This window comes from Lygodium microphyllum, chromosome 25 (assembly GCF_053477565.2).
Source record: "Lygodium microphyllum isolate KBCC chromosome 25, Lygodium_microphyllum_v1.1.10, whole genome shotgun sequence".
In the NCBI taxonomy this organism is placed as follows: domain Eukaryota; kingdom Viridiplantae; phylum Streptophyta; class Polypodiopsida; order Schizaeales; family Lygodiaceae; genus Lygodium; species Lygodium microphyllum.
In genome coordinates, this window is record NC_141159.1 from 130,928,373 (window position 1) to 130,944,716 (window position 16,344).

Genomic DNA, 16,344 nt, shown 5'->3' on the forward strand with positions numbered 1-16,344 from the left:
TCTTCGAAGGGATACTTGTGGAGGAGGGGAGAAACCACGAAAAGGGTTCCAATCCGGGAAGGGGGTGTTTTCAAAATCTTTCGTGAATAAGGCCCATTAAAGCCATGGGAAAGGCTTAATGGCCTTATAAAGACTCACACGAACAAGGAATAAAAGGTGTAAAAACCCTTACGAGGGCTTTTGTATAGGGAAAGAAAAGTGTCAAAAAACCCTTAACACCCTATCTTCTTTTTGTAAGGGGGTAAACAAAAGGGTATAAAAAGGGCCTAAGGGAGCCCTTAGGGGAGATTCGAGGGGGTCGGATGAAGGGCTTAAGGTAAAATCTTTTGGGGGAAAAGGGGGCTTATAGAGCTTCAAGGGGGAAATTTGAGGGGGGGGGGGGAGGGGGAGGGGGGGGGAAGGGCCTTAAAGACCACTTAAGGCCTTTTAAGGGAACTTTGGGTAAAACCCTTTTTTGGGGGAAAAGGGAGCTTTATAAAGCCTAAGGGGGATTTTTTTTTTTTGGGGGGGGGTGTTTTTGGAGGCCGTCGATAGCTGGCTACGACGATCAGGCAGCTGGAATGAAAACAGCGCCCTCCTGGCGAAAAGTTGCAGCGCCTCCTCTCCCTCCCACGGCAGCGGCAGCGCGTCACCGTCCTCAATCTCTCTCTCCCTCCCGATGCTCACAGAGTCTCAGCTCCCTCTCCTTATGGCATTAATGGCAGCGCCTCTCTGTCCTTCTGCTTGCAAACCCCCCCTCCCCCCCCCCCCCCCCCCCATTTATATAGGTAAGGGGAGGGGGATCCTCCCTCCCTAGCGTGTCAGCGGGCATGGCCACTAGCCTAGGCAAGCTCCAGCAAGGAGCTTGCCTACACATGCTATTCCACTCTTCCTCCAGCTCGATAGTCAACTGGAGGAGAGGGAAATTTATTTAAAAATTTTGCCTTTTATCTAAAGAATTATGCAATTCCATTATCTTCTATTGAGGCAGTTTACGCGTGCCTTCGGGATATTACAAGAAGCAACCAATAGTTGCACTCCCTAGTACTAAGGTAGAGTGTAGACGTGCTGCATTAGGAGCTTGTGAGATTGCTTGGCTTGTTGAAGTTATTGCTAGATTTTGGTATGCAAATAGATGTTCTAATCACATTGCATTGTGACAATACGAGCAGTGTACTTCTAGCTACATGTTAACCCCAAGTCAAGATGGCAAAAAAAGAAAGGAAAAAGCAAAAAAAAAATGGAAAAAGAGCAAAGACACGCAGGCGACCTCCAAAGCTAAGCCGGGGCAAAAAGCTCAATTTTAAATGAAAGGCGCCTCGAAAAACTTGGAAAACTCTTGTAAAAGATGAAAGGTGAGAAGGATCGAAGCTTGCACGCGAGCTATGGCGGGAGAGCAAGAGCAAGAAAGAGAGAGACAAGAAATGGGAACTCCAACAATCACAATGTGTGACCGGGCCTTCCTTTATTCAAACTGTCACTAAAAGAATAAAGAATAAAGTGACGTGACGGGCGCCCGCCACCTGCAGTGTGCAGTGGCGGGTACTGTCAGTGTAGTAATACATGGGGCGGCATGGCGGAGGCGCCTTTACCCCCAACAACCTCCCACTTAAAGGCGAATCTGCCCTAGTGAGAGAGAAAAGAAAAAAGAAAAGACAGTACAAATGTACATAGGTACAAGGGATGAGGAAAGGTAACATCTCATCCAACGCCCATCAACCTCCTGAGGAAGGCAAAGCGCTCAGTAGTGAGGCTCTTCGTGAGTAGATCTGCAGGATTCTCGTCAGTGGAGATCTTGACAAGGTCAACAGACTTGTCCTCCACGACACCACGTATGAAGTGATACCTCACCTCAATGTGTTTCGTCTTCGCATGGAAGACCGGATTCTTAGCCAATTGAATGGCACTCATAGAATCCGAATGCAGTGTAGGTGTAGCATCAATCCCAAGGTCAGCAACTAGATGACCTAACCATATGGCCTCCTTGCAAGCCTCAGTGGCTGCAACATACTCAGCCTCAGTGGTAGACAAAGCCGTACACTTCTGAACCCTGGACATCCAAGAGACAGCCCCTCCAGCATAGGTGAATACATAGCCAGAAGTGGACTTCCTACTATCTGCATGTCCTGCATAATCGGAGTCAGTGTACCCCATGACCCCTGTATCCTGGCTGCCATAGCAAATACACATATCTGCTGTGCCCTTCAGGTACCTCATGATACCCTTCACGGCATCCCAATGTCTGCTGCCAGGTGTAGCCATATAGCGTACCACAACACCAACTACATGCGCAATATCTAGACGAGTGGCTATCATGGCATACATCAAACTGCCCACGGCTGAAGCATAAGGGATCTTGGCCATCTCGGCCCTCTGCTCATCTGTCTGCGGACAATCGGCCTGTGATACCTTCACATAAGAAGGTAATGGACAGCCAATAGGCTTTACGTCCTGCATGCGGAAGCACTCAAGGACTTTATGAATGTACTCCCGCTGTGAGAGATACAAAAGCCCCTGATGCCTATCGCGCTTAATGCGCATCCAAAGTATATGTGAGGCCTGTCCCAAATCCTTCATCTCAAAGCTCTTCTTCAGCTGAGATTTAAGAGCATCTAGCTCATCATGAGCTTTCCCTGCTATCAGCATATCATCAACATAGAGTACCAAGATAAGCAAACTGCCATCACGGGCTTTCTTTGTGTAAAGACACGGATCCATAGCACTCCTGTTGTAGCCCTGTGACTGCATAAAGGCATCAAACTTATGATACCATTCCCTAGGTGCCTGCTTCAAGCCATACAAGCTCTTCTTCAACTTGCACACTAGGTGCTCCCTGCCAGGTTCTGCAAAGCCCTTAGGCTGATCCATATGGATCTCATCATGCAAGTCCCCATGTAGAAAAGCCGTCTTGACATCCATCTGATATAGATCTAAGTCAAGCTGTGCAACCAAAGCCAAGACTAAGCGCAGGGTGGTCATCTTAACCACAGGAGAGAAGACCTCATCAAAGTCCACACCATGTTCCTGCTTAAAACCCTTTGCTACCAATCTAGCCTTGTATGCCGGCTTGGGGTGTCCGGGGGTACTTTTCAGCTTGTACACCCACTTGCATGGCAAAGCCTTCTTGCCCTTAGGCAAGGCAACCAAATCCCAAGTCTCATTCTTATGCAGGGAGTCTATCTCAGACTGCATAGCCCTCTCCCAGGAGTGACTGTCACCCCTGCGCATAGCCTCATCATAAGTGAAAGGCTCTCCTGCATCTGTAACCAAAACATAATGCATAGAGGGCTGAAATCTGTCAGGTGGACGTCTATCTCTAGCAGACCGTCTCACCACAGGCTCTGCTGCGTGTCTAACTGCCTGTCCAACATCCTGGCCTTGTGGAGGAACTGCTGCAGGTTGTACTACTGGCTGTGCTGGAGCTTTAGGCTCCTCCTGAAAGATCACTCTACGGATCTCAACCACCTTCTCAGGCTGCATGTGCATCTTGTCTTCATGGAAGACGACATCATGGCTGCGTACTATTTTCCGCGCCTGCGGATCCCATAGGCGATAGCCCATCTCTCCTGACTCACCATAGCCAAGGAATATGCATTTAATGCTCTTTGGATCCAATTTACTCCTCTTGTCCTTGGGCACATGGCAGAATGCCTCACATCCAAAGACACGGAGATGCGCATAAGAGGGTGGCTTACCAGCCCAAACTTCCTCTGCAACCTGGAAATCCAATCCACTGGAAGGCGATCGGTTTATGACATGCACTGCCGTACTAACTGCCTCAGCCCAAAAACTCTGGGGTAGGCCTGCATGGCTAAGCATAGAGTGCACACGCTCCTGAATAGTCCTGTTCATGCGCTCAGCCAAACCATTCTAGGGTGGGGTGTAAGGGGCGGTCAACTGACGCTTAATACCCCTATCATCACAAAACTGCTCAAAAGCATGCGAGACATATTCTCCCCCATTATCTGTCCTAAGGCATTTCAGCCTATACCCAGTCTGGTTCTCAACAAGAGCAAGCCATCTCTGAAAAACTGCCAAGACATCGGACTTCTGCTTTATGGGATAAGCCCACACTTTCCTAGAAAAATCATCAATGAAGGTAACGAAGTACTTCGTGCCACCCATAGACATGCAAGGCATAGGCCCACAAACATCGGAATGCACCAATGCCAAGGGCTCACTCATGCGTGGCCTACCCAATTTCTTATGCGTAGACCTATTCTGCTTACCATAAAGACAATGATCACATGAGTCAAAACATGCATAATCCAAAGGTGGAAGATACTGCAAACCAGATAACATTTTCATTCTCTTTAAAGACATATGCCCCAAACGGGCATGCCAAAGTGATACATGTGGGATAGAGCCGACTGCCAAAACATGGTCTACAGAAGACCCAGATACAACAAGAGGATAGAGGCTGCCAGCCTTGGCGCCTCTAGCAAGCACAAGTCTGCCTTTGGTAATTTTCCAGGCAGAATCCCCAAAACAGACATGAAACCCTGCATCATCCAACTGTCCTGCTGTCGTATTGCTGCGCATTCGAGGTGTGAAAACCACCCAAAAGTTGTACATGAGATTTGTTACTTTGTACATACTTTGACGTAGACGTTGTGCTTTGCTTTGCTTGAACATTTTTCTTTCAGTTGGTTCATGTTCAATTTTACAGAAGAGACAAGCGCTGTTTGGGATTGAATCTGATATTTGGTATAAACAAATTAGAAGGAGAACGGGTTCTAGATCTGCAATGAATATGGTTTTTCCGAGCTTCACAAGTTGTTTGCTTATGCTGAAGATGCAAATGGTATCAACAAGGGAGTTTAAGAAGACCAGTGAATTTTTAGATGAACATGAGGCTCATGTGTTGTCCTTGATCATGGAACCACTGCTTGCCAAAATTCATTAGCACTATTGTTCATGTACTCAGCTGAGTGGATTTTACAGAACAGAAAAGTTTGAACCTTTGACATGCATTCAATATGCTTACACACACATGTGATGCTGAAATTGTGCTTTTCTTCCGAGTGGGAACACTTTCGATTGAGGTTCTTTGGCATTACAGCTCGCGGCTACTTTGGGCCTACTCTTCCTTGGTGCTTTTCTGATTCTAGAGGGAAGCTAATTTGAGAGGAAAAAAAAAGGGGAAAAGAAAACACGAAAGAAAGAGGAAAAAGAGGGGATTTTTGAAAAGCTAAAGAAGGAGGGAAAAAAGGGGAACAGAGGATACGAATGAAGAAAAGAAGGGGAGCTATTTTGAAAAGAAAAGAGGTATTTTGGGAGGGAGGAACGCGGCAGGAAACGGAGGAGGAGAGTACGGGACGGAGAAGAAAAGGATGGATCTAACACAGAAAACAGAGGATTGGAGGAGAAACAGTGACGAGGAGGAAGAGAGCTTAGAGGAAAAACAGAAGAGTGCTCTGAAAACGGTGAATAAGGAGAAAGCTTTGAATGCAGAGGGAAGGCGGAAGTCTTTTGGCAAGAGAGAGGGGACGAACAGGAAAAACGGTACTCTGCGGTTGAATAGGACTCGTTTTTCTCTGTGACTTCAATGAGAAGTATTAATGGACTGGAAGGAGGAGGACGGCATCAGCTATGGAGGACGAGGCTTTAATGAAAAAGCATCGACTACAGAAGAGGATTCGACGAAGTAGCTGGGAGGAGCGGTCTTCAATCTTGAAAAAGGCCACTTCATGCGAAGCTATTCGGACATCGGGACGATCACTTTGACAGGCGATACGTGAATTTGCTTTTCCTTTTCCGTCATCTCATTCCCCTACTCCAACTGGTTCTGAATCTGGAGCTCCGATGCTACATACGAAAAAAAGGAGGAACGAGCACAGCAAGACACAAATGATGGGGAGCAGCAAAGACGACGAGTGAAAGTGATAGCGGTAGAAGAAGAACGAGGGAACGAAGAAGATGGAGCTTGTAGACAACGACGGAAGAGGAAGGTGACGAGAAGATAGCCGAAGAAGCTGAGGAGATCGAGGATGCAACAAAGCTGTGGTGACGAGGAAGGCAATGAAGTCGACGATGAAGAAGGAGCTAAAGTCGAAGGAGGCCACTGGTTTTCTGGGGAGGAAGATGACAACGCAGATGTCCGTGAAGAGGAAGAGTTCTGAAGAGGGTTGACGGAGGAGGAAGAAGAAATGCCGCAGGATGATGATCACGCCTCAGGAAGATGATCGTGGATGCGTGAAGAGGCAAAGCAGACGAATCAAAGAGACTTTGCAACTGGGAAGAAGAGAACACTCGGCGGCAGAATTCGGAGAGGAAGATCATCGCTGATATGGAAAAGAAGAGGTGCTTTCAAAGTTGCAGTGATTTTGAAGGATCCAAATTGAATGCTTCGCAGAGTGCATTGAACAGGGCCATCGGATTCCTCTGTAGAGGAACTTTGAAGAATTCTGCTACTTTGCGCTGTGTTTTGACGAAGGAGACTTGGATGCACGGGACTATCAGAGATGGCTGACTTCTGCCCAGACGTACTTGTCTGTTCTTGCTCGGTCAGACATGGCCGACCCTATTTATGACAGCTGCTTCGGGCCTGTGAGCGCTTGCTTGATTATCTAATGGATTCTCATAAACCATGTCTACGGCTTAATTCGGAACGTGTACCGCACAGATTGTTTTCTGGAGCATTTGTCCTGAATTTCTGGCAATTTTCGGTGCTTCTTTTTCACTTGTTACTACCTCAAAGTCCTCGAGTATGCAATCTTCTGAATCACAGTCCTCAACATTATCGTCAACTTACGCATCAACATCTTCACCATCAGACAGATCGACCAGGTGTTCTTGGAAAAATTTGGCCCATTCCAATGTAGCGGCTTCCTCAACTTCCCCTTGTACTTTCTTCTTGTCTCACGAAATTCACAAGAACAGTCGTGATGCAAGGGAAGGTTTGGTAAGGTGCGAAATAGTGCTACATATATGTCGGTGGTGGGGCGGTTCACTATTGGAAAGGACTTCATCAACTCTCTTCTTCAAGAGGCTTTCAAAGCCTAAAAGAAGCAGAAAAACTTTTCTTTCATGTTGCAAAGCCTAGCATTTACACTTGGAATGCGCTTATTACAATCAATGTCAACTTTAATAGAACTCAGAAGGCTCTGGAATTGTAACAGAGGATGCAGTCGTGCATTGGCTGGAGTCCAGAAAATTTTCACTTAATCCATTCCCTCCTCTCTCATATAAGCTTTTTGTGACCCTTATCTCAGTTTTTTTTCAGTGTTAAAGCAAACCTTCGAAAAGAAAGTGAAGTTCATTTTTTTAAAGTCTATGATGCAGATGGAGAGGGGAAAATGATTTGTGAAGATATTTTGGAAGTTCTCTATGACTTATCAAGCTTTTTCCTTTCCGAAGAACTAGGCCAATAAGTCTGTTTGCCACATTCAAGAGACTAAAGGCTTGAACAAATTGATTATAGGGTCATTTTTCTGACATTGCATTCACAAATTGAATCTTGATCTTGTTTGATTGATCTTCTATCTTGGACCAATAACCTCTGTGGTTGCGACATTGCTTTCACAAACCCTTCGACATCTTTGGTGAACCCGACGTGAAAGCGTCGCAGAAATTTCAGGATGGGAGACACTTCAGCCTCTATTTCAGCTTCTTCTACATCTCCTGCTGCCTCTACTTCAGCTCCATCTATGACTGCTGCGTCAAGTACTTCAACAGAGGATCTAAAACAGATTTTGCAGAATATGTCCATGTATTTGCAGCTCCAAAATCAGCAAACACAAATGTATATGCAGCAGCAACAACAATTGCATCAACAGCAGTTGTCTCAGCAAAGGCAACTCTATTCGGAGCAGGAGAATGCAAACAGCGCGACTAAGGCTATTGAAGCAGTTGAGAGTGAGAAGAAGCTATTTGACGGGCGTAATGTTTCAGCATATTTGAAGACATATGAGATCAAGATGGGGTTCTTTGGAGTTCCTGCTGGACTTATGAGTAAGTACTTCCTTCGACTTGTCACACCTGCTTTGAGGACAAAGGTAACTGATTTATTTATTCAAAATACACATTGGCAAGATTTTAAGAAGGCACTAAAAGAAGAATACTTCCTTGAGGACTTTGGTATGGCTACTCGACGGTCATTCCGAGAGTGGGTCTACATGCCAAACAAGGGTCTTGCTGCTTCGGAGTTGATTCGAGAATTCGAAGAGAGGTATAGTCAGCTTGATGCCATTGAACAAAGAGCATTAGATGTTGAAAAAGTTGAACTTTTCTTGCAAGCTGCAGATCCTGCTCTTCAAGAAGAATTGGGTGAGCTTCTTGAAGATCGCACGAAGCCTATGGGTCTTAAAACTGATTGGCAGGATGCTCAGGATGCAGTCTCGACATTGACCAAGAGGAGGATATGGAAGACTCGTCTACAGAATGGTTCCATGACACCTACATCATCATCAGCTCCTATGCCTACTTCTATTCCTGTTATTTCTTCTCCTCCTCAGCCAGTTTCTTGGCCTATGCCAGTGCCTACTGTTTCTACTCCACCTATTCCTCCTATTCCACGACCGATGCCTACACCTTCTGCTCCAAACCCATCTGTTCCATCGGTGCCTACCTCTATTGATGATATAATCAAAGGAATCACAGATTTGACACTTGAGTCAGTCAAAGCGGAGTTGGTGGGTAAGTTGAAGGAGCAGTTTGCTACCACTGTGCCTGCTACTTCTTCTAGAACTCCTATTGCACCTAGGAGTGCTCCTAGTGCTCCTAGGAGAGATCGGAGATGTATTTGGTGTGATAGTACGGAGCATCAGCATTGCAGGGATTGTGACTCTTTCCAGGATGCAAGGAGGCAGAATTTGGTATATTGGGGGCAAGATGGTAAGATTTGGTTGACTGAGACAGGAGCTCCACTTGCTACCAATTTTGGTAAAGGTGGAATGAAGAAGTTAGTGGAGGATATGGCTGCGCGTACTTCTTATGTGACGGCTAGAGGTGATGCTCCTGCATATGGAGTACAGATTGAGAAGGGATCGGAGACTCAGTCCGCACTATGGACTTATGCTTTGGAGACTGCAAACAAGGGGAAAATTCAGCAAACTGTTTTGACTAGCGCAGGCTCTAGCATCAGATCAGAGACAGGATGGGACTCGCCTGTTGACAGGTATTCTATTTATGCTTATTTGGCTAAATCTCATGGTGCAGATGTATTTGTTGAGGAGAAGCGTAAGAGGGATGAAGAAAATCCAAGTGCAGTTAAGAAGACTAGAGGGGGTGAGTTTGTTACTCCACCTACTGCAGGACCGTCTTCAAGATCAGGGCCAGATCGACAGATGGAGGATGATGAGCACATAGATGATATGTATGACAGTGTGATTTGTACAGATACAATGACAGAGATGGGAGATATGCTGAAAACTGATATGCTGAATTGTCATGGTAATGTATTAGTGCAGTCCCTGGACATGTTTCATGAAATTGCAGATTTTGTGTCACAGATTAAGTCAGAGGCTGAGGTAACTCAGCAAAGAGTATTGAGTGCTGAAGAAATTCAGCAAACAAAGTTTCCAGCTGGTTATGATCAGCTTTCAGAGAGACAGAGGGCTGAAAATTTTCAGCCAACAGAGTTTATTGCTGAAATATTTCAGCATTCAGAGTTTGGGGCTGTTCCTATGCAGTCCATAGAGCAGAGGGCTGAGAATATTCAGCCATTGGAGTGCAGAATTGCTGATTTACAGCAAGATTTATGTAATGCAGAAGAGCATAATGAAGCCAGGGTTGACACGAAATACAAGACTGTGGATAAGAAGGTGGATTTTATAGGCAAGATTATGGAGTATTGTTCTACCACTTCAGAGATACAGGGATTCATTGGAGCTTGTGTGTTTTATATGATTTGGATACCTCATTTTGCACACATAGCAGATTGTTTTTATCAGCTGTTTCGAAAGGGGCAGAAACTATTTTGGGATGAGAGACACACTAGAACCATGCGGAAAATGAGGAAGTTATTGCAGATTTTTTGGAAGATGATGAAAAGATGGTTTGGGCCGTACATAGTCAGACATGTCTTTGATAATGAAACATATGAGCTGACAGAATTGGAAGGGACAGATGATATGACTGAAAATCTTGTTGATCTACCGGAAATGCAAAACGAAGAGATTGATTTGTTTGTGGATCTTGATGATAATGATCATGGGTAGTTGGCCCATCCGGAGGATGCGCAGGATTAGAGGGGGTGGATGTCGTATTGCTGCGCATTCGAGGTGTGAAAACCACCCAAAAGTTGTACATGAGATTTGTTACTTTGTACATACTTTGACGTAGACGTTGTGCTTTGCTTTGCTTGAACATTTTTCTTTCAGTTGGTTCATGTTCAATTTTACAGAAGAGACAAGCGCTGTTTGGGATTGAATCTGATATTTGGTATAAACAAATTAGAAGGAGAACGGGTTCTAGATCTGCAATGAATATGGTTTTTCCGAGCTTCACAAGTTGTTTGCTTATGCTGAAGATGCAAATGGTATCAACAAGGGAGTTTAAGAAGACCAGTGAATTTTTAGATGAACATGAGGCTCATGTGTTGTCCTTGATCATGGAACCACTGCTTGCCAAAATTCATTAGCACTATTGTTCATGTACTCAGCTGAGTGGATTTTACAGAACAGAAAAGTTTGAACCTTTGACATGCATTCAATATGCTTACACACACATGTGATGCTGAAATTGTGCTTTTCTTCCGAGTGGGAACACTTTCGATTGAGGTTCTTTGGCATTACAGCTCGCGGCTACTTTGGGCCTACTCTTCCTTGGTGCTTTTCTGATTCTAGAGGGAAGCTAATTTGAGAGGAAAAAAAAAGGGGAAAAGAAAACACGAAAGAAAGAGGAAAAAGAGGGGATTTTTGAAAAGCTAAAGAAGGAGGGAAAAAAGGGGAACAGAGGATACGAATGAAGAAAAGAAGGGGAGCTATTTTGAAAAGAAAAGAGGTATTTTGGGAGGGAGGAACGCGGCAGGAAACGGAGGAGGAGAGTACGGGACGGAGAAGAAAAGGATGGATCTAACACAGAAAACAGAGGATTGGAGGAGAAACAGTGACGAGGAGGAAGAGAGCTTAGAGGAAAAACAGAAGAGTGCTCTGAAAACGGTGAATAAGGAGAAAGCTTTGAATGCAGAGGGAAGGCGGAAGTCTTTTGGCAAGAGAGAGGGGACGAACAGGAAAAACGGTACTCTGCGGTTGAATAGGACTCGTTTTTCTCTGTGACTTCAATGAGAAGTATTAATGGACTGGAAGGAGGAGGACGGCATCAGCTATGGAGGACGAGGCTTTAATGAAAAAGCATCGACTACAGAAGAGGATTCGACGAAGTAGCTGGGAGGAGCGGTCTTCAATCTTGAAAAAGGCCACTTCATGCGAAGCTATTCGGACATCGGGACGATCACTTTGACAGGCGATACGTGAATTTGCTTTTCCTTTTCCGTCATCTCATTCCCCTACTCCAACTGGTTCTGAATCTGGAGCTCCGATGCTACATACGAAAAAAAGGAGGAACGAGCACAGCAAGACACAAATGATGGGGAGCAGCAAAGACGACGAGTGAAAGTGATAGCGGTAGAAGAAGAACGAGGGAACGAAGAAGATGGAGCTTGTAGACAACGACGGAAGAGGAAGGTGACGAGAAGATAGCCGAAGAAGCTGAGGAGATCGAGGATGCAACAAAGCTGTGGTGACGAGGAAGGCAATGAAGTCGACGATGAAGAAGGAGCTAAAGTCGAAGGAGGCCACTGGTTTTCTGGGGAGGAAGATGACAACGCAGATGTCCGTGAAGAGGAAGAGTTCTGAAGAGGGTTGACGGAGGAGGAAGAAGAAATGCCGCAGGATGATGATCACGCCTCAGGAAGATGATCGTGGATGCGTGAAGAGGCAAAGCAGACGAATCAAAGAGACTTTGCAACTGGGAAGAAGAGAACACTCGGCGGCAGAATTCGGAGAGGAAGATCATCGCTGATATGGAAAAGAAGAGGTGCTTTCAAAGTTGCAGTGATTTTGAAGGATCCAAATTGAATGCTTCGCAGAGTGCATTGAACAGGGCCATCGGATTCCTCTGTAGAGGAACTTTGAAGAATTCTGCTACTTTGCGCTGTGTTTTGACGAAGGAGACTTGGATGCACGGGACTATCAGAGATGGCTGACTTCTGCCCAGACGTACTTGTCTGTTCTTGCTCGGTCAGACATGGCCGACCCTATTTATGACAGCTGCTTCGGGCCTGTGAGCGCTTGCTTGATTATCTAATGGATTCTCATAAACCATGTCTACGGCTTAATTCGGAACGTGTACCGCACAGATTGTTTTCTGGAGCATTTGTCCTGAATTTCTGGCAATTTTCGGTGCTTCTTTTTCACTTGTTACTACCTCAAAGTCCTCGAGTATGCAATCTTCTGAATCACAGTCCTCAACATTATCGTCAACTTACGCATCAACATCTTCACCATCAGACAGATCGACCAGGTGTTCTTGGAAAAATTTGGCCCATTCCAATGTAGCGGCTTCCTCAACTTCCCCTTGTACTTTCTTCTTGTCTCACGAAATTCACAAGAACAGTCGTGATGCAAGGGAAGGTTTGGTAAGGTGCGAAATAGTGCTACATATATGTCGGTGGTGGGGCGGTTCACTATTGGAAAGGACTTCATCAACTCTCTTCTTCAAGAGGCTTTCAAAGCCTAAAAGAAGCAGAAAAACTTTTCTTTCATGTTGCAAAGCCTAGCATTTACACTTGGAATGCGCTTATTACAATCAATGTCAACTTTAATAGAACTCAGAAGGCTCTGGAATTGTAACAGAGGATGCAGTCGTGCATTGGCTGGAGTCCAGAAAATTTTCACTTAATCCATTCCCTCCTCTCTCATATAAGCTTTTTGTGACCCTTATCTCAGTTTTTTTTCAGTGTTAAAGCAAACCTTCGAAAAGAAAGTGAAGTTCATTTGTTTAAAGTCTATGATGCAGATGGAGAGGGGAAAATGATTTGTGAAGATATTTTGGAAGTTCTCTATGACTTATCAAGCTTTTTCCTTTCCGAAGAACTAGGCCAATAAGTCTGTTTGCCACATTCAAGAGACTAAAGGCTTGAACAAATTGATTATAGGGTCATTTTTCTGACATTGCATTCACAAATTGAATCTTGATCTTGTTTGATTGATCTTCTATCTTGGACCAATAACCTCTGTGGTTGCGACATTGCTTTCACAAACCCTTCGACATCTTTGGTGAACCCGACGTGAAAGCGTCGCAGAAATTTCAGGATGGGAGACACTTCAGCCTCTATTTCAGCTTCTTCTACATCTCCTGCTGCCTCTACTTCAGCTCCATCTATGACTGCTGCGTCAAGTACTTCAACAGAGGATCTAAAACAGATTTTGCAGAATATGTCCATGTATTTGCAGCTCCAAAATCAGCAAACACAAATGTATATGCAGCAGCAACAACAATTGCATCAACAGCAGTTGTCTCAGCAAAGGCAACTCTATTCGGAGCAGGAGAATGCAAACAGCGCGACTAAGGCTATTGAAGCAGTTGAGAGTGAGAAGAAGCTATTTGACGGGCGTAATGTTTCAGCATATTTGAAGACATATGAGATCAAGATGGGGTTCTTTGGAGTTCCTGCTGGACTTATGAGTAAGTACTTCCTTCGACTTGTCACACCTGCTTTGAGGACAAAGGTAACTGATTTATTTATTCAAAATACACATTGGCAAGATTTTAAGAAGGCACTAAAAGAAGAATACTTCCTTGAGGACTTTGGTATGGCTACTCGACGGTCATTCCGAGAGTGGGTCTACATGCCAAACAAGGGTCTTGCTGCTTCGGAGTTGATTCGAGAATTCGAAGAGAGGTATAGTCAGCTTGATGCCATTGAACAAAGAGCATTAGATGTTGAAAAAGTTGAACTTTTCTTGCAAGCTGCAGATCCTGCTCTTCAAGAAGAATTGGGTGAGCTTCTTGAAGATCGCACGAAGCCTATGGGTCTTAAAACTGATTGGCAGGATGCTCAGGATGCAGTCTCGACATTGACCAAGAGGAGGATATGGAAGACTCGTCTACAGAATGGTTCCATGACACCTACATCATCATCAGCTCCTATGCCTACTTCTATTCCTGTTATTTCTTCTCCTCCTCAGCCAGTTTCTTGGCCTATGCCAGTGCCTACTGTTTCTACTCCACCTATTCCTCCTATTCCACGACCGATGCCTACACCTTCTGCTCCAAACCCATCTGTTCCATCGGTGCCTACCTCTATTGATGATATAATCAAAGGAATCACAGATTTGACACTTGAGTCAGTCAAAGCGGAGTTGGTGGGTAAGTTGAAGGAGCAGTTTGCTACCACTGTGCCTGCTACTTCTTCTAGAACTCCTATTGCACCTAGGAGTGCTCCTAGTGCTCCTAGGAGAGATCGGAGATGTATTTGGTGTGATAGTACGGAGCATCAGCATTGCAGGGATTGTGACTCTTTCCAGGATGCAAGGAGGCAGAATTTGGTATATTGGGGGCAAGATGGTAAGATTTGGTTGACTGAGACAGGAGCTCCACTTGCTACCAATTTTGGTAAAGGTGGAATGAAGAAGTTAGTGGAGGATATGGCTGCGCGTACTTCTTATGTGACGGCTAGAGGTGATGCTCCTGCATATGGAGTACAGATTGAGAAGGGATCGGAGACTCAGTCCGCACTATGGACTTATGCTTTGGAGACTGCAAACAAGGGGAAAATTCAGCAAACTGTTTTGACTAGCGCAGGCTCTAGCATCAGATCAGAGACAGGATGGGACTCGCCTGTTGACAGGTATTCTATTTATGCTTATTTGGCTAAATCTCATGGTGCAGATGTATTTGTTGAGGAGAAGCGTAAGAGGGATGAAGAAAATCCAAGTGCAGTTAAGAAGACTAGAGGGGGTGAGTTTGTTACTCCACCTACTGCAGGACCGTCTTCAAGATCAGGGCCAGATCGACAGATGGAGGATGATGAGCACATAGATGATATGTATGACAGTGTGATTTGTACAGATACAATGACAGAGATGGGAGATATGCTGAAAACTGATATGCTGAATTGTCATGGTAATGTATTAGTGCAGTCCCTGGACATGTTTCATGAAATTGCAGATTTTGTGTCACAGATTAAGTCAGAGGCTGAGGTAACTCAGCAAAGAGTATTGAGTGCTGAAGAAATTCAGCAAACAAAGTTTCCAGCTGGTTATGATCAGCTTTCAGAGAGACAGAGGGCTGAAAATTTTCAGCCAACAGAGTTTATTGCTGAAATATTTCAGCATTCAGAGTTTGGGGCTGTTCCTATGCAGTCCATAGAGCAGAGGGCTGAGAATATTCAGCCATTGGAGTGCAGAATTGCTGATTTACAGCAAGATTTATGTAATGCAGAAGAGCATAATGAAGCCAGGGTTGACACGAAATACAAGACTGTGGATAAGAAGGTGGATTTTATAGGCAAGATTATGGAGTATTGTTCTACCACTTCAGAGATACAGGGATTCATTGGAGCTTGTGTGTTTTATATGATTTGGATACCTCATTTTGCACACATAGCAGATTGTTTTTATCAGCTGTTTCGAAAGGGGCAGAAACTATTTTGGGATGAGAGACACACTAGAACCATGCGGAAAATGAGGAAGTTATTGCAGATTTTTTGGAAGATGATGAAAAGATGGTTTGGGCCGTACATAGTCAGACATGTCTTTGATAATGAAACATATGAGCTGACAGAATTGGAAGGGACAGATGATATGACTGAAAATCTTGTTGATCTACCGGAAATGCAAAACGAAGAGATTGATTTGTTTGTGGATCTTGATGATAATGATCATGGGTAGTTGGCCCATCCGGAGGATGCGCAGGATTAGAGGGGGTGGATGTCGTATTGCTGCGCATTCGAGGTGTGAAAACCACCCAAAAGTTGTACATGAGATTTGTTACTTTGTACATACTTTGACGTAGACGTTGTGCTTTGCTTTGCTTGAACATTTTTCTTTCAGTTGGTTCATGTTCAATTTTACAGAAGAGACAAGCGCTGTTTGGGATTGAATCTGATATTTGGTATAAACAAATTAGAAGGAGAACGGGTTCTAGATCTGCAATGAATATGGTTTTTCCGAGCTTCACAAGTTGTTTGCTTATGCTGAAGATGCAAATGGTATCAACAAGGGAGTTTAAGAAGACCAGTGAATTTTTAGATGAACATGAGGCTCATGTGTTGTCCTTGATCATGGAACCACTGCTTGCCAAAATTCATTAGCACTATTGTTCATGTACTCAGCTGAGTGGATTTTACAGAACAGAAAAGTTTGAACCTTTGACATGCATTCAATATGCTTACACACACATGTGATGCTGAAATTGTGC